The sequence below is a fragment of the Melospiza georgiana genome, chromosome 17, assembly GCF_028018845.1.
Source record: "Melospiza georgiana isolate bMelGeo1 chromosome 17, bMelGeo1.pri, whole genome shotgun sequence".
NCBI lineage: Eukaryota > Metazoa > Chordata > Aves > Passeriformes > Passerellidae > Melospiza > Melospiza georgiana.
The window spans coordinates 532,145-551,465 of NC_080446.1; the positions used below are offsets into that span (position 1 = coordinate 532,145).

General features: G+C 50.1%; 1 protein-coding gene across 2 annotated transcripts in view; it reads right to left on the bottom strand.

Moving 5' to 3' along the window:
• Positions 1-19,321, bottom strand: part of KCNB1 (potassium voltage-gated channel subfamily B member 1) — a 95,377-nt gene that overhangs the window by 73,338 nt on the left and 2,718 nt on the right. The window lies entirely within an intron of this gene.

The window sequence follows — 19,321 nt, forward strand, 5'->3', positions numbered from 1 at the left end:
GACGCCGGCACAGGAGCTGCCGCGCTTTGTGTCTCTGCTGAGGTTCTTATTGTGACAAGTGAATCACCAGGAATGAAGCTAACAAAGATAGCGTGGTAAACTTAACAGAAAAATTATATCCCTCTGAATGTGTGTTGTATTTTGAGAATAAACTGAGGAACAAGGCATTCCTCAGCTTAATCCATCACCTGGGTTTGCCTGGGGTAAAAATACAAACCCTACAAACAAGTGTTGTTTTTTCATTTCCATTAAACCTTTGTGGAAGTTCAGACGGAGACAGTCCCTGTTAACCTCAGAAATGTTCAGAAGCACAGACCGACTGTGGGCTCTTGGTTCTCTGCCTTTTCGGATTGCTCTGTTGGGAAGGAACAAAGGGCCAGACTGGTGCCAGCAAGCTGGCACTGCCCCATCACCCCTCATCTGCTGCTCCCTTACCAAGCAGTGACCAGTGCACTTGGCCTGCAGATCCTCAATTTTCAGTGAGGATATTACAAGGGGACCCCAGCTCTGATGGTGTTGCTGAAGGATGGAGCATTAAGGTCCTCCTCTGTCCAGCTCTGAGGGAAACTGGGACTCAGCAACTCTGCTGGAACCTTTCTGATGCTGCACATACCTGTGGCAACTGCAGGCAGCATCCGTGCCTTGCAGAAATTGCACATGAGGAAGTCTGAGATGCTGTGGAAACCTACAGGCAGCTGTTCTGAAACCAAAACTCCAGACTGGCGAGGACACTGCTCAACAAGGCTGTCCTATCCATAATTACTCAATTTCTAACCAAAATTACAAACACTATAGGAGTGAAGTGAACCATTTTTAGCCAAATAATCTGTTTAAGCTGTTTTCTAACACCCTCACTGGGGACTCAGCCTGCCCTGGCCAGTACACACAGGGAACCAAACCCACCCTCCACTGAAGCTTAAACTCACCCCGAGCTGGTGGGAAAGCAAACCCTCCTGCCCTCAGTTTGGAAGGAAAACTGTCGTGTTCCTCCTTTCCCACTCATGTGAGCTGTGAAACCCAAGGCTCTGTATCCTGGGATCCTGTGGGTTCCTGAGGGAAAACAGCACATTGATGGGAAACAGCTGAGAAAAACATTGCAGGGGAGCAGAATGGAAAAAGGCCAATTTCATGGGGAATATTTCTGATTTCAGGTCATAGCTGCACAGCTCAGGGAGAGTGGATGGGGCGCCCTATGGGACGTGCCAGATGTCCCTTGCACTTGCCTGCACTGAGGGAAATAAATGCAACCCAGAGCTGCCTTCCAGCCTCACTGCACCTGCATCCTCCCAGTTAATGTTTATAAAGCTCAATATTTGTGCAGTGTTGTGCAAGGGGAGGAACATTTACAGAATGTCCGTGGGGCATCCAGGAGAGCAGCACCTCCCTGCCATGGGGCACCACTGACACAGGGAAGGAGAGAACCCTCAGAGGCAGAGTTTTAGCCCTGGGCATCTAATTCAGGTTCCATGTGCAAGTGTGGCTGTGGAGATAAAGGGCAGCCAGGATAAATCCCAGAGCACGGGGCCTGAACTGCCAAAATAGAGTTAAAATACTGCCACGTTCTTAGAACTGAAATACCTGGAAACCTGGCCAAGAAACCAGACTTTAGGGAAAGATCAAAGGATAAGTACATCTCACCAACATGTTTCCTCTTTTTCCTTTAGCTGTGGTCAGATTTGCAGGATGGGGATGGGTTTCAGAGGAGCAGCTGCCCCTCGGGGCTCTGCCCTGCCCTGCAAGAGCTGCATTAGCTCTGGCTTGGGAGTAGCCCTGCCATGACTCATTCTTTCCACTCCCCATAATCCCTCTCAGTAGGGTACAGACTTAAGAGTTTTCCTCTGACTTCTGACTTCTATTTTGTTTTAATTTATGCACCTGCTTTGGAAGAGCCTTTGAAATATCTGACAGTGGAGAAAAAAGGAGTCTGTTCTATCTGTCTGATGGACAGGCTGAAAAAATACCCCAGCACAGTGAAATTCTGCATTACCAGGAAAATAACGTCTGCATCTGCAGCTTTCTACAGGCCGTTAGCAACAAGAACTGAGCCACTAGATACCCTTTGTCAGAACAAGGGCAGAGCTTAAGGGAAAGAATAAGCAGTTCAACTGAGTCAGAAGCGTGTGGCTGACACAAGACAGAGCAAAAGTCTTTTTTAAAAAACACACCAATGAATTATGCACAAGCCCATGCTCAGGGGCCCAGGTCCCATGTCTGGTCCCAGTGAAACCAGCAGGGGCCATGCTGGGTCCCACATGCTTCCCCAGCCTCCGGGGCCAGACACGAGGCAGCGGCTACTTCTGTAAAAGGACTTCTTTTTATGGGTTTTGGAAAGGTCAATAAATAAAATCTAGGTTTTGACATGCCAGCTATTTTAGGAAAAGTGACTTTTTTCCATTGTCCCTGGGTCTGAAACAGGGAGCTCCACTGCTTCAAAGCCACTCTGCAGCTGCAGCTCTACACACAATGCCAGACTGTGTCACAGCTGCACCTCAGAGCCTGCAGGTACCACGGGCCCCTCCCCAGCCCCACAGGCAATGTGGCCCTTGCCTCCCAGCCCCTCTGCAGCCTGTCCCCAGCACAGCCCCAGGGGCCCTGGCTGCCCTCCCTGGCCCCCCCGAGCATCCCTGGGTGCTGTGCTCCATTCCCAGCTCTGCCCTGCTCCTGACTGCCCAGGGGAAAACACAGCCTGCTCCCTGCTCCTCCTCTGTGGCTCCTGTGAAAGCAGGGCTCATCCCAAAGGACAGATTTCACTGCTCACATCCACGCCAAAGAGCTGCCAAGGGCAGCTGCCCTGCTGTGTCCCCTGGCTGTCCTCTCTGCTGAGGGACATCCCCAGGGCCCCCCCCAATAAAATCCTGCCCTATGACCTCTCCTGCCTCTCCCAGAAGATAAAACGGTAATGAGGAAGATTTCCTCGAGTTACTGTTTATTTAGCACCATTTTACAGCTCTGTTGGCCTAAGGTGTGTATTTTTAGTGTCTCAGATTGCTTCTTCCATCTAGAGAAATAACAGTGAGTGCACAACATGTACTGGAAAAACAAACAGTTTTACTGCTGGCTTTCTGGAAGCTTTTGGTAAATAGCTGCACCTGGTTCCATGTGTACTTTGTTCTGAGGTGCTGGTGGTACCTGCCTGATGCCGTGCTCCCTGAGGTTGTTAATTAAGAACCCTGTGTTTTATTGGTGATGGCAGCTGGGGCTCTGCTGTGAACGTATGAATGAATGGCGCCCCTAGAGAATATTATTATTTCTCCTGGAATCCAAATTGAAGAAATATGTGAATAATAGAGGCAGACACTCAAAGCTGCTCCGTTTATCCGATCCATTTCTAGAAAGTCTATTATCCAGCTGAGAGTACATCAATGATGCAAAATTGCCAAGGTGGTGAGCTAATTCAGGATATTCCAAACCCAAGCAATAACATCTTGGTACTCCTGCGATGGAGTTATTGAGTGCTAATCCTTCTGCACAGCCCTGTCCTGCAGTCAATGAGCAGCTCTCCCCTGGGAAGCTCAGGAGCCTTTAGCATCTCTCATCCGGATGACTCCAAACCTCCCTTTAATGGTGTGAGCCCCAGGAATGGTTTGCACCTACATGAGAGCATGAAATTTTGAGAGTTCCTTTCCCAGGAACTCCCCTGAATGTTAATAATGGGAAGGGACAAGGGGGCATGGGAAGAGTTTGAGAATCCTGCTGGTCTGCACTGAAGATGGATCCCACAGGTAACACCTCCACGTTACCTCTGACCCTCACCATTGTTAGTGCTGCTAATACAAACACCTTACTGCACACAAACCTCCTTGTATCATCCAACAGACCTAAAGAGAGCAAATTTGACAGTTTAAGCACTTTTACAGCCTTCCCCCAGCAGTGGGGGAAGCATTTGCTCAGAAATCTCATCTACAACCCTGCTCTTCTCTCTATATTTAGACTGGTTTGGTCATTTTGAGTGTAGTGCACATTGCTCACCTCAAGCAGAATTAACCTGCCATCCCAGCACACTGTGTGCCCCTCTCCAGAGGCCTGGGGGCCCTGATGCCTGTGTGGCACCGTGCAGTGACCCCAGACTGCTCTGGGACCTGGTGAGGAGCCCTCGTGGGCTCAGCGCCCGGGGAAAGGAGAGAACTTGGTGCTTTCCTGCAGCACAGAGTCAAGGGGAAGGCTCAGTTCAATCACTGCAGCAATGCTGGCACTGGGGGGAGGCCCTGGGGATGGGGACAGGGAGGCACCATCAGCGCAGAGCCTCCTCAGGCCTTCAGCAGACACAGAGTGCTGCTCACGGGCACTCCAGAGCACCCAGTGCCCTCCTGCCCCCTGCCCTGAAACCTCACAAACCACTAGGTAGCTCTGTGAGGAGCAGGGAACTACAAACCAGAGCGCAACACAGGCCCTGGCATTAATGCTGCTACACCATCAACTGCTGAACCCAAATAAACTATTTTTATTTCCTTTTCTTTTTTTTATCCTGAAGGTATCGGGCAATCCCATGGCAACCAGCCCTTCAGAATGGCTGTCATTTGGTCAATGCAGCTTAAGCCATCAATCAGAAAACCAGTCCTTTCACCTAATTTGTTTCTTTACAAAGAAGGAATTTGGCCAGTACAGACGCTGTAAAACTGCCCCTGGCTGAGCGATTTGGGATGATGTGCCGTGGGTGACAGAGCACAGAGCCCTTTGCTGCATGAGACTCACCCAGCCCTAGGGAGCGCCCCAGTCACACAGCACAGCCTGTGCAGCCCCCATGGCTCCAAACACACAACTGAGCATTAAACTGTCCCCCCCACACAAACACCACCTGGGGAGGCCCTGACAGCTGCTGCAGCTAGAGCCAAGCCCTGGCTCCCCCAGCCCCGCGTGTACCCAGGAATCCTCAGCAAGAGCCCTTCCCTGCCCGAGGAGGTGCAGCCCCTGGCTGCTGGGAAAACAACACAACTGCACCCCAAGCACTGAAACCACATCGATTGTGCTGTTAAGGACTGTGTTTCTAGGATTGCTGGCTGACCAGCACTGTGTTTTCCAAACGAGACAGAAAGGGCAGAGAAATCTCATTAATGACAGGACAAACAACCCAGCAATGCAACAAGGCTTGCTTCACACTCAGATCCTGACAGAGACAGACTTCAATGTGCCAGCATCCTCTGCTCATCCCTTGCCAGATAGTTGTGAATGGCACGAGGTCATCGGTCATTAATTAGAGACAAATTTTATATTGTGACCCTGCCAGCAGAGGCTGAGGGATCACAGTGACCAAAATCCCACACACACGAGCACTGTGAGAAAAGGGAGGGACTCACTCCCGGGGTGATAATGAGAATGGATTTCAGATGGGAATGGGTGCCCAAAATGAAAACCTGTGCTGAGTTCCAGTGCTGGGAATGGCACTGCAATGACCCATAAAATGGGTCAGTTTCTCTACCCTCTCTGCATTTTTCTTTAATTCCTTCATTACTTTTCAATGTTTTTGAAGTGCCCAAGAGATGACCTGAGAGCAAAGGCTGGAAAAGGCAATTCTGGGCAGCCTGGAGGGGTAGTAACTCCTGTGCTCACCTCTGGGTGGGAACAGCTGGGGCAGGAAGTGAACAAAGGACACCAACGCTGCTCCAGGAAAAGCCATAAGAGAAGAAATAAAATGGTGGCTTCACCCAGCATTTCAGAACAGGAGGTAAATACTGAGGGAACATGATCCACCCCCATCCAGTCTCCTGCCAGGCTGGGGCAAGCCCAAATGGGACCCTGCTGGCCCCACTGCTGCTAGGAGGGATTATTGGGGATAAATCCTGTGGCACCTCGGTTTCCCTGGCCATCGCAGACCCCAGGCAATGCCAGCAGATACCCAGCTCCTCCTGGCACACATCCCCTGCAGCAGAGCCCAGCACAGCTTCACTCAGCTCTGGGGGACACACAGACCCCGTGGGAGCACTCACTGAGTGAGGCCTGCGTGGACACGTCTGGCTGAATTAATTAGACTGGAATTAATAAGCAGCAGGGAAATTGTGTCCAAGGCTTTGGTGCAGGTATTTGCAGCTGAACACAACCACAGCCTCACACAAACGTGGCACAGAGAGCAGAGAGCTGGAGATCACTGCTCAGTGTCCACAGATGTGGTTTCTGCAGCAACTCCCCATCCCAGTGTAGGCTGAAGCCATGGCAAGCATTGTCTTTGTGATCATCATGCACAGAGGCCCAGTGCCAGCTACCTGGAAGCTCTGCACGTGCTGCTCTCCCAAATTTGGCCATTCCCTGTCCCTCAGTCCCACACAGCCTGCAGGGCCGTGCCTTTCCAGTACAGCTTCCCCAGCAGACAGCCGCCTCTCGTGCTTGCAGTCTAACACACAAGCATGCACAAGGACACTGTCCAGAAGGAAAACAGAGCCCAGGATGCATATTAATTGCTGCTGGCACACAGCCCAGGCCAGGCTGCTGCTCCACAGTCAGGCTATAAATCTGTCCAAATAGGATTCTGACCACGTCTGCCTTGTTTACATTACTAAATTTTATGGCCATGTGCTTCTTCACCTGGAGAGGAAGAGTACCCTTGCAGAGCCAGTGCAGGGCTGGGATTTGCAGCCTGCTGGGAAGGGCCTGGCCGTGCCCGGGCCTGGCCGTGCCCGGGCCTGGCCGTGCCCGGGCCTGGCCATGCCCAAGGCTGCAGCGCTCCTGGGACCCCCCAGCCCTGCCCAAGCTCCTGCACAAGTTTTGTGCCTTTGTTTTCCCCAGCACAGCTTCAAGCCCCTCCAGGCTGTGGAGATACCCAGGCTCCTGCAGGGACACCCACCCTCTCTCCTGGCTGCCAGGGCCAGCTGCCAGGGCATTTCTGCTGTCACAGGGGCCTTGCTCTGCACTTTGGGAGGATATTTCCCAAGGAGGTCAAAAAGGAGACCCCCCTCTCCTGCAAGGAGCCTGGCTCTGCAATGCCTGTAGGAGTGAAAATCAAATGCTGCTTTCACCAGGGCAGGGGAAAGACTTGAGCTGAATGTGTGGTGGCAGACTGATTGCTGAATTAGAGAAAAAGCCAGGTTTCCTTCCCTGTGTCAGGCCCTTCTCACAGCTCCTGGGCCTAGCACTGTCACAGGCACAAAAAGCAGATGACAAGAAAGTGTCCAAACAGACAGAAACATAAAATAAAATTTGGATTGTTAAACATCTGTTCCACAGAAACAATTCTCTGTAGGCTTCTTGGATGTTGCAGATGTCACATTAACCTGAAGCACTAAAAAAATTTAACTGGAGGAGGAAAATGTCCCTATTTTTATAGAAACTTCATCAGCACACGCTCCTGGCCTCTTCAGTGAAATGGGTCCTTTAACTGCTCCCTCTTTGCTACATGCTTAATGCTAGAAGTTGCTTAAGCCTTGTTGACTTTGAGGAGATCACTCACATACTGAGTTTGGTGTGTGCTGAAGTTCCCCACTCTCAGCACGGGTTTCATTTTGCCCCCAGGCAGAGCCTGTGTGTGCCCAGGGGTATCACAGACAGGGGGGATCAGCTCTGCCTGACACTGGACTGAAGAGGGAGCTTTGAAAAGGATGGGGAAAGGCATCTTCCATCCCTTGTTATTGCACAAACATACAGCTCCAAAAATCTTCATTCTGTCCTGTGTCCCAAAGGAAAACATTCCAAATAATCCATATTCATTGGAGTTTTTAATCCCTCACAAAGCAGAATTCAGCAGGCAGCTAATGAAGAAGACAATTATGCAGCACTTCACACAAAGAGCAGACCAGACCAGGTGCAAGGCTGGAGCCTTGCCACAGCTGCTCTGTGCTTTGGCAGGGATTGGTGCTTCACTTAAAACACACTCACACATCCCAACAGCTTAGGGACTCAGCCTCAGAGGAAAAGAGGCGACAGTTAAGATTGGTCATTAGCTGCTGACCACCCAGGACACTAAATCAGCAAGGAGACAGCCAAACTCAGCTTTACTGTGCTCCTTCTGAGGGCACAGGCAGAAATGGGGCAGTGAGCACACAGGCTGGGCTTGGTTTGCCCCTTGAATCAGGGCTCTGATGTACAAGGAGTGGTGGCCAAAGGACCCTGTCCAACCAGACAAGCATGGGAGAAGCAGAGACAGGTTTTCGATCTCTCAAAAGCAAGATTTTTGCAGATTTTGGTCAGAGGCACAAGAGACTAAAAATCCCCTTTTGGTGCAGGAAACTCAGAGCAAAGCCCAGCCCAGAGGTGCCAGGAGCAGCCAAGGCAGTGCCCAGGGGCCGTCCCTGTCCCCTCCCTCACTCTGGGGGAACACAAACCACAGCAGTGCCGTGGAGCTGAGCTCCAGCCCCTCCGTGCCTGGCACACCCTGCCCCAGTGCTGGATCCCAGTCCCTTCCCCTGGCACCCAGGCCAGGCTGCCCATGGCACCACAATCAGCCACACTGATCCCACATCCTCCTTCCCACTGCAGCTCGGGCTTTCTCTGTAAAACATATTTATTACTCATTTTGGGGCAGCATACACGAGCTGTGAGTCAAGACCCTGTGGTACTTAGTGCTACATAAACACAGAACAAAAAGACAGAACTTCCTACAAAGAGTTTATGGATTAAATTAATTACATCTATAACTCCTGGAAGTGGCACTGCCATGCTCCAGTTATCTGCACCATGAAGAAAATTTTCCAGAAGACAGTGCAAACCAAGATGTATTTCGCAGCCACTTTACCAAAGCTCTTAAGAGCATCTTTAAAAATAGCTATTAAGTCAAGTGGGTTTCATTCCTGGCCATTCATTCATAGCCAGAAACTTCATCAAATGTGTTCTTTAGCTTGATGAACATGCAAAAATAATGCAATTGCATTATGAACACTGCCCCAGTGTTCAGCAGAGAGAAAAGAGAGGCCAAAGACCCCTCTGCTGAGACCCAGTGCACTTGCCTAGCATGATGGAAATCTGATATTTGAGCAGGCATGTGCTGGAGCTTTGGCCAGGGCTGCAGATGTTAAATGAGACCCTTCCCTGGGATTGCAGGAAATCTAAAGTTACACCTATAGAATAACAGTGTGTGTAAACACAGACAGAGAGAGCACAAACACAGCAATTATCAAAATGCACTCTGACACCTGATGTGCTCTAGAATGCAGCACATCCTATGTTTGGAGGAAATATCTCAAATATCTCCTGATCAGGACAGCTGAGCTCTGCAGAACTGAGGTCAATCAGACTCTGACTGACCTGGGGAAACTCAGAGGCAAAGAATAACAACAGTGTGGGGAATATCAGAGGCAAAGAATAACAACTGTGTGTGACTGCCCTGAGTTCAGCTACAGCTGCACACTGAGTGGGCATTGCTGGCAGAACATTGGTGCTCATTCACTTTTCATCCCTGTTGTACCCTAACAAAAACTGCTCCTAAGGGATGCCAGCCAAGGTAACGAGACAGAGGTGCCCAGGCAGCTCAGGCCAAGGGCTGAGGGGAAGGAACTGGGCTGAGCTTTGCAGCCCAGCTCTGCAGGACTCCCTGAAGCTCTCCTCTGAGTGGGAGAGAAGGAGCAAAATCATGTGGGGACAGCACAAACCTGTGACATGCCCTGGTGGTGAGCTGGGGTTAAGGAGACCCTTTGTGGGACCTGCAGCACCTGCTGGGCCCCACCTGAGGGTAACAAACAGAGGCTCTCCTGGAGCAAGGATCAGTCAATCCCACGCTGAGGCAGCTTCAGAGAGGGCTGACAATGCTGCCACCAGCCCTGCTGCTCTCAGCCAGGACACAAATCTCTTGCCAGCAGAGACAATCCTGCATTGGTCAAGAAAATCTCCTCTCTGCTGTGTGCAGCCCGTGTCCAACGCCCCAGAGGGAACAGCACTGAGGCAGTGCAGGGAGGCTGCTGGATTCACACAGCACAAAGTCTGCTCCAGCCTGCCTTCCTCTCCATGCCAGCTGTGCTCCTGCCTGTCCCTGGGAGATTTCCTTATTCACTGTGTCTTCTGCACTGTCATATTTCAGTGCAGATTGATAGCAAGAGTTACTGCACCAGGCAGGCGTGAGGATTACTTAATTAATGTTTGTGAAGCACTTTTAGATCCTCACATGAAAGCAGCCAGGAAACGCAACATATAATTATTATGTATTATTAATAAACTCCTGGCATATTGACAGGAGGGAAGACAACGTTTCTCTTTTTTTATCCTTTTATTTTCTAAAAAGATTCAACTTTTATGCAATGAAGGACAGATTTCCCAAAAATTCCCAAGTAAGTAAACAAGGAGTGAAAGCTCCCTGTTCCACCAGGAAGGCAGGCAGCAAACACTGCCTGAGGAAGCGAGTTCCACTCCCCATCAGCCCAGACACTTGGGGACCCATGGTTTGTGAGAGTAGCCAGCCATGGAGAATTGCAGGGATGTTGCTAACAGTGGAAGTGGTCAAATGCACCAATTACAAGGAGCAGAGAGTTTGTTTAATGTGTGGTCACTATGGTTGACAAAAGCATGCCCTGCAGAAGCAGTCAAGTGTGCACAGCAAGAGATGGACATTTTCAAACAAACAGAAGAACCACAGCTGTGTGAACCAAGTTTTTCAGAGCTGAGAGCGTGCCAGACACAAGCCTGATTCCCAGAAATACACAGAAACTCAGTCTCATATGGATTCCTGGGCAGCTCCACTGAAGGGGTCAGCTCTCACGGACTCCAGCTGCTGCTTGAACATTTATGGCGGGGATCCAGCTGCACCAGGGAAAGGGGCCCAGAGATTGGGGTGAATTACAGCTCTGCCCCCTCCTCCACCACAGACCCTGAGGAGCCTCTCAGGGCTGGACAACCACCAGGACAACCACACTGCTCCGCCTGGCAGGGCAGCCGGGAGGACAAACAGCCAGGACGGACAGACAGCAAACCACGGCAGGGAAGGAGAGGAGAGCAGACAGGAATACAGAAGGGTCCTCAGGGAGCCAAGCTGCTGCTCCTGGTGTGCCATCACACCTTTCCATCCCTGTTTGTGCTGCCACTGGATGCTGCTGAACCACCCAAGAAAAAGCACATGGAAAAGATTCCTTGCCATGGGAAGGGTGCTTACTGTAATTCCTGCCCCTAGAAAAGATTTCATGTGGTGACACTGCAGCAGACCTCTCTGCTCACACCTTCAATTTATTCTTTTAGCAAAAGGAGGGGTTTTTAAAGATATATCCACAAGGAATCTCAAATCTTAACATTTGGTAAGCATAATCATGCTTTAGAAGCATTTTGCCTATCAGTACCAATGAGAAAGCATTTCTGGTGTTTATGCCGTTTATGTACTGCAAATGAGATTTACAGCTCCATTTTGTTGAAAAATGAACTAGAGCAAATGGACTTAAATAAAATAAAACAAAACTAATCTGTGCTTTTGGCTAGAGACTCTGCACAAATCCTAGTCCAACCAGTATTGAGTAAGTTCAACTCATAATAACAGGAACTGATTATATACAGAAGAAAAAAAGAACTTTCAAATAAATTGTTCCTTCAATTTGCTTTGACTGTTCACCAGCTTTTGTTAGGGACACAGGTTTTTAATCAGATTAGACAGAAACCTGATGGATGCTATCGATGTCAGTTGAGCACCAGCAAGTGCTTGGGTTTGGCTCTGCTGTTCATTTATCTTGCCCAAGCACACAACCAAGAGCCCGAGTGCTGAGCTCAGGCCACCTTCCCCCACTGCAGTGCCAGCAGCTCAGGGAAGGGTCACAAATCATCCACAGCCCTGCAGCAATGGTCCACATCACTGGGCCAGAGTAACTGCAAACCTCAGCACAACCCCACAGGAATCACAGCGGGAACACACCAAAAAGTGCAAATCCATCTTCAAGGCCAGGCTGGAAGGAGCTCCCAGGCTGCCCAAGCCATGCTCTGAGCTCTGTGTTATAAAGGTGGCAGCTGGGGTGTCTGAGGAGACACTGCTCCTGTTGGGTAGCACTTGGGTCACTCATCATTGCATTTGCTGTGCTCAAAGCAGAGCTGCTTGCACGGATTAGCTCTTAATTGGAAATAAATAACTTCCTCACAGAGGTTAAGTTTGGTGAAAAGGAATCCCCACACGGATGGGCAGGTTTAATGTATGTTCATGCATCTCAAAGCACAGTGCAGCAGTTATGTATTGCGACTGATCTGAGCATTTCACACCACGGGTTTTCCTGTGTGCCAGGCTGACATCTGCACTCCCTTGCTGCTCAAAACACTTGAGCAGCATCCCCTCCCTGGAAACACCCCAGTGCAGACCTTCTGCTTTTAGGCCTAGCAGAGGAAAACCTGCTTTTCTTCTGTAACCACTCATCCTCCAAACCTGACCAAGGTTCCAGCACCTTCCCCTGCAGGCTGGGCTCCCCTCAGTGGGAATGCCTAAACAACAAGGGGGCTGTTTCCTCTCTCCATGCCCAGGACACACTGTCTGAGGGCTGCCAGCCCTCTGTAGGATCTGTGGTGGGCAGTGCAGGGGCCACAGGAAGCTCATCCAGACCATGAAAATGTCCTGGTGGCACTGGAGGCAGGGTCCCCCCAGCCCTGCCCAGCCTTCCCACTGACCTTGGGCAATGGTCACCTGCTCACCTTAAGATGGGGATAATACATATATCACAGGTTTGTCCTGGCCTTCACTAATCCATCTTTTCAAAGCACTTTGAGAGCTTTGCTTGATGAGCACAGACACTATAATACTCATCTGTTCCAAATACATTCACAGGGAGTTTTACCCTCCACAGATCAGCACTGGGGCTGCTGGTGTTACTTGGGACCTAGAAAATAAATCTGCTTGGGAATCCAGTGCCTGGGGAGGGCCATAGCCAGGCACCGAGGCACAGTGCTCACCTCAGCCCTCTTCCAGGCCATCCCTACAGTAAAGGGTAGAATTTCTCATTGGAAATCACAACAAAACCTCACCAAGGCATTCTGGTAAACACGTTCAGCAGGTGCCAGGCTGTGCAGGAGACAGGAGAGGCCAAAAGAGAAGCCAGGGCAGTGGGGAGAAAGCAGAGACCAGGCCAGCTCAGGGGAAGCTCTCTACAAGGCTTAGAATTGCTGCACTGAGGAACTGGGAATGGCAGGAGGGGAACATGAGGCTGCTGCCCCAGGGGCTGAGCCCAAGGATGGAGAGAGCAGGGCTGAAGCAGCTTGGGCAGGGCACTGGGGCATGGGCAGGGGGTGCCACCAGCCCTCAGTGCCTGGCTCAGCAGCGTGGAGCCCCTTCACCCCCAGCCCTGGGGCACCAAACTGACCCAGGAGGGGCTGAGCCTCCAAACCTCACCGCTCCCATCAGTCACACCTGATCCTCACCTGCCTCAGCACAACAACATGGATGCAGGGAGGAGGCTCGCCCTGATGCCTTGCTCACACACAGCAGCCCCACTGTGCTGATGCTGCTGCCAGGCCTCTCTGCAGAGTAAATCACTGTGACTGTGTTTATTGGAAGAACTAAGTGATCAGCTGTGAACTTTCTTTGACATAAATATTTTGCCATTAGCAATGACAAATAGCAACGCTCATGTTGTAAAAGTAACATTGGGTTATTCCTCTCCATGGGGGCATTCACATCATGAGAAATCAGAAGGAAATTGTGATTGGAGAAGGGGGCAGAAGGCAGACTGTGACAGCAAGGATATTTATCTATGTCTGAGAAGAGATGAGAGAAGAATGGATTTTTCCATGGAGCTCTGGAGTGCAGAGCCAGCCCTGGGCACTGTGGTGGTCAGCACAGGGCAGGGCCTGGCCCCCATGCCGGGGCTTTTCACAGGTACCTGTGGCCAAAGCCACACCTGCACATTGGGCACATCACACCACACAGCCTGGGGGGCTGGGCCCAGCACTCCTCTTCTGAACCCCATTATTACTAAACCTGTGCAGTTACAGCTGAACAAAACAGGAATTTTCCATTGTTGCAACATTTTCTACTTTTTGACTGGTGATGTTGGCACCTCAAACCCTGTCTGCTCTCAGGCTGAACAGGATGGAGAACACTGAGCAGCAAGGGGAATTAATTTCTCAGAGATTTTTCCAAAGGTACAAATGAGAGCTGGTGCATTAAAAATAGCACCAACTATACTTCTATAGCACACGTCCTCCAAGGAATTCAGCCCAAGCATGTAAGCTGCTCACCTCCCTCCAGAGGCAGGCAGGCTCTCATGGATGAGGATGCTCAGGCAGCACCACAAGCCCCTCCAGGCTCCCCCAGCAGGGAGTTACAGAGAAGTTAAAAATCCAGCAGTGTCCCAACACACACGTGTTCATCCATGCTGGCACTCCATGGACCGGATGGGTGAGAGCATCAAGCAAAATGCAAGGCCCAGCAATTAACTTTCCTTTGATGGAATTCTCTAGAGAGCACAGAGCTGTAGGCCTGGATGGGAAACAGCTGAGGCCAAACCATCCTCAGTGAGGACTGCCAGGAAACTCCTGCCTGGACCAAGGGGCTGGAACAGCAGCTCTGGGAGAGCATCCCCTGGGACAGGTGAGCATCTCACCTGGAGCACTCAGAACCAGCTGATCCCTGGCAGGTGCAGCCCATGCAGGAGGCAATGCGTGTCACAGGGACTCCCAGCAAGTCTCTTCAGAGCCAGGAAAGGGCCACAGGACACAGCTGCCAAGCTGGCAGTTGTACCAGGCTGTGGCTGGGGGTTTCTGCCCCAGCTGGGGATTTGTGCAGGCTGTAATGCAGATGAGCTCTGGGAGCTGGCAGCACAGCAATACACTCTGGGCAGGTCCACCAGCGAGACAGAGGACATTGCAGGGAACTAAACATAGGAATTAGGGCTCCCCAGACAAAAGATTTAAGTCCACTGGAAGGACAAGACCCAGAAAGCAGCTGCAGGAAGAAAAGAGATTGATCCAGAACAGAAATCACTTGTGTCCACAGGACAGGCCTGTGCTAGAAGCCCAGAGATAAGCTCCAGACCAAAGTGGCAAATCCCTGAACCCAGGGGACAGGCTTTGCAATGAGGCTCTGCTCTTGAGGATCTCTGAAGATACGAGTTCATTTTGGACGAAGGGAAAAAGTCTCCTATATATAGCAAAAAGCCAAGGCAGTAGCTGCATCACACTAAAAAAAGTTACAGATGGAGGCAAAATATGGGCAATCCGCCTTTAATAGTCCAAGTCAGCATGTGCCCTGAGCTGGGACCCTCGGAGACAGACAGGACACAGCCAAGATGTGACCCCTACGATTCAGGAGAGGGGTTTCCTCTGCCAAATGCTAAATTCAGGCAGGTTTGAAGATGAATGAAAACTGCACACCATAAGGGAGGGCCAGGAATAGAAAGCCCATGTGGGGGAAGAACGCTCTAGATGTAGCAAACGCATCTCCAAGAGGCTTTTATCATTCTTATTTTGTCACTACTATCAACAATAATAAGAAAAGAGCTTACAGAGCATCCTCCCCAGTCCCTAAGCAATGCATCCAGAGATTAGCAGCAGAGAGCAGTGGGCAGCAGAGAAAAGCTGTTCAAGGAATGTAGAGGCATGCATAATGAGATTACCGAATTGGAGTTGCATGTTTTCAAGGATAAATGCGATATTATTGCACTGGCAAAGGCAGAGCAGGGGAAAAGATGAGAAATAGCCTGTCAGAAGGGAGGGATCACTGCAGCTGAGCTCCCAACAGGACAGGGACAAGTGGGAAGTGGAGGCAGCGAGGAGGAAAGGAAGTGCACATCCTACTTGACATGCAGATATGCAGAGAAGCTTTTTGCAAAGTGGGTGATGTCATCGTATTTTTCTCAGCCTTCAGGACAGCAAGAGAAAAATAGATGAAACCAGCACATGCAGAGGAGTCTGTAAGACGAGCAGACTTCCCCCCCACACCCCATGCAACACTAATTGCTCAAATATTGATTGGGGAAATCATTTGTAAGGACTAAAGGAGGAAAAGAAATACTTTCCTCTTAAGAAGCAAAAAGGGCAATGTTCCTGCAGAGCTGCTGGAAAGGTCCAGGCAATCGGAGAATTTCCAGAACCATAGATGCTAGCCTAAGATGTTGAGCTGGTCTAATTTGTTATTTGTTTATACTGGAGAGCTCCAACAACTGCAGTCTTTTATTTTTCATGGTAGCACAGACATGAAGCCTAGTTGGGATTACAGCTAGGCTGGCTCTCCCAAGGAACAGGCATTGAGTGACCCATGGATCCTAACTGGCCTTGGTCAGGGGAAAGCAGCAGCTTCAGAGGGGACTTTGGCAAGGCAGGATGGTGGCTGGGCTGAGGGTGGCAGGAACCAGCTGCCCAAGCTGAGCCCTGGCAAGGGAAGGAGCAATCAGGATCAAAACCCAAACCAGAGCGCTGGAGCTGTGTAACCACTGCTGCCCTGGCACGGGCACCGTGCCCGAGGAAAAGCAGCAGCTCTGCCTGGCTTCTGGAGAGCTGCTTTGCTTTCCTGACAAAGGAAACTGCCATGCAACAAAGTGTGAGAGCTACCACAGAAAATATCTGCACCTCGTCAGCTTCTAGAGTAAACCATGACAGAAACGAGCATCAGAGTCCTCTGTGGTTAAAAATGGATGTTGTGAGTACACCAAAGCACATGAAGAATACTATTTAAAAAACAAAACCAAGAATCAACCACCAAACTATTAAGAGAGACTGGGAGAATGATAAAAATAAGCACAAACATGCAAAAACAGTGATTGCAGGAAGAGGAGAAAGCATCCACAAAGCCTGCAGGGAATGTTTGTCAGGAATACGCAGGCAAATAACCACAGGAAAAGGGAGAATCAGATCCTTTAAAATATATGCTAAGTTTAGAAGGAGAGGAGCAAACTTTTATTTAATAACTGCCTGATACTTTTTTCCATTTGACAGAGTCCAAGTCCCTGGGGTGCTGCATTGTGTGCCCGGGGGTTTCCCTCTGGGCAGGTGAGTGCAGGGAGCACAGAGCATCCCAGCCCAGGGCACGGGGCTGAACTGGAACCCCTTTGGGCACTGGCGGCTGCCCTGGCCAAGCTGGAGCCGTGCTGGGCTCGGGGATCACCCAGAGGGACAGAGGGGCCGGGCTGTGCCAGGGACAGCAGCACAGGGGGTGACAGCAGGGGGACAGCCCAGGGACAGCAGCACTGAAATCCAGGAGGGCTCTCTCCACTCACACACAGGGCAAAGCCTCACACATAAATTAGACCCTGCTTGCCACAATGGTTGGTTTAAAAGCCAGACAGAAAAATTAGAAGATATGGGTGACTCTCCAGGGGATAAGAACGCAACAAAAACTAAGGTCTGGGGGATTCTTCTTCTCTTACTTGAATGCTATTTTACAACCTGGGATAAGCCACGTATTGTCCCATTTAAATAAATAAAAATAAAATCCATAAAAACAAAGCCAACAAAAAGCATCCAAGAATAAAAAAAAGGCAATCCCAAACCCCTGAAAACCAAGCAAATAAAGAAGTCTGTCTGTTTAACCAGTCCCAGTATAAGCCAGGAGTAAGCTGGTATGGAGGGGTGAGGTGCAGTGCTGTGCAGAAAATGTTAAAATGCAGCCAAAGACCCTGGTTTGGTTTGGGGGAGAACCTGCACCTGTACCCATTTTCTGGGCTTCTTAAACAGAACATGAAGGTATCTGTTGCATGGAAAACCCTTTGCACGGAGTGGAACAAGTCTGAAGAGAAAAAACAAACAAGAGTAGTTCAGATTTCCCCAAGCGCGGTTTTAGGACCTTGCGTGACATTAAACCTCACAAGAGTTTACTTTGTTCCTTTGCACAGGAACAGTGTGAGCTCCCAGAGCTGGCAAAGCAGAGGCAGTCCGGCTGTAGGGGAGGTGACAGGAGCTCCTGTGCCCCCTGCACTGGGCAGGCAGCTGGGGAAGGAGCAGGAGCTCCAGCAGGGCTCAGCCTGAGCCCACACTCCCTGCCAGGAGCTGGCACAGCTGCACCGGGCAGGGACGGGCCAGGCTGCCAATGCCTTCCCCATGCCCTTCCACCACAGGCTGCAGGGTGAGTCCAACCTGTTCAATATGTGCATTGAACTCGGGCAGGTGATCAAAGCTAAGGGCATCCTCTGGCAGGAGGGAAAGCAGCCCAGCAGCAGGGAGCAAATCGGATCAAGAGCAGGCTTAGCAGAGCTGCTGTCCCTGCCTGCTAAGCTAATTGTTCTCCAGGCCTGCTTGCCCTGCTAACACACGAGGTGAGCGGGAACCTGTGCTTGGGAACTGCTGCACTATCTGAGCTCTGAGAACACACAGCATCACTTCCATTGCAGTAATGAAGTCACAGAATGGCAGTTTTAAATGCTAAGGGTAATGATGCATTTCCATTCCCTCTCAATTAATCCAGAGCCTGCAATGCTGGGTGCACTTACTCCGAGAATTTTCTCAGAAAATGAAGCTAGAGTATTTCATTTATAAATCACAAAAGACACTTATTTGGCAAGAATGACCCTTGCTCATATACAATAAATCATGAACATCAACAGTCTCTAATGGATTTTGAGTCAGTGCCACAGACAGCAAAGCCTGGGGCCTGTGTTTCAGGATTCCAGGACTGTGCCAAAGGAGCCTTATAAATTATTAATGTGTTCATCACGGTGTCATCTGTGCCACTGGAGAGATAGAGGCACTCTGGGGCTCTGTTTGACATTAAAAAAGTGATAATGGGTTCAGCGGGCAGACCATGCCTCCCCTCCCCATGCCAGGCTCAGCCAGTCCATGTCTCACGAAATCCCTTCCCCAAAGTTTCATACATGCTCTTGGTTCACAATGTGCAGCATTTTGAGAAGAGAAAAAAAGAGGAGAAGAAGTCTGTTTTCACAAATAGCTCATCCAAGCCAGACTCCTAAGGGATGGAGCCATGGTCTGTGTTTGCAGATGTTTGTACAGAGGCATTACAGAGGTAGCCAGGGCTTCTTGTGACTTCTCTGCCATACAGTGAGGACGTGGGTATACAGAAAATTCAAGTTTTGGTCCCTACTGCTCAGTCTCTCATGCTTTTCAGTTATTCATCCCACAGTTTTCAACCTCTCCCCCTTCACTTTTGTCCCCATGGTTACTGAATCACTGTGTTCGCAGAGATTTTCCTCACTAAAGAAAATGTGACTAACATGAGGCAGCTAAATTATCAGAGCCAACTCTGACATTGGTTTCTCCCAACATGGATTTTATCTTCCAAATGCCTTCAAGTAGATCTGTCCACTGAAACCAACTTCAGAGTAAGCAGCACTTCAGCTATTGACAATGCTGCATCGCTTGCGCAGGGAAGAGTTTTAAAAGGCTGGAATCAGGTAAAGGATGAAAACCAAACACCAGCTTTAGCAGACACACAGCCTAGAAGTGCATGATACAAATAACTAGGAGACACATTTCACTACAAAAACAAAATTCAATTAAGCCCTGGAATGGAAGGCATTATTTCCTCACTCCCCCTGGGTCTAGGAGTTCAAGCAGAAGTGGC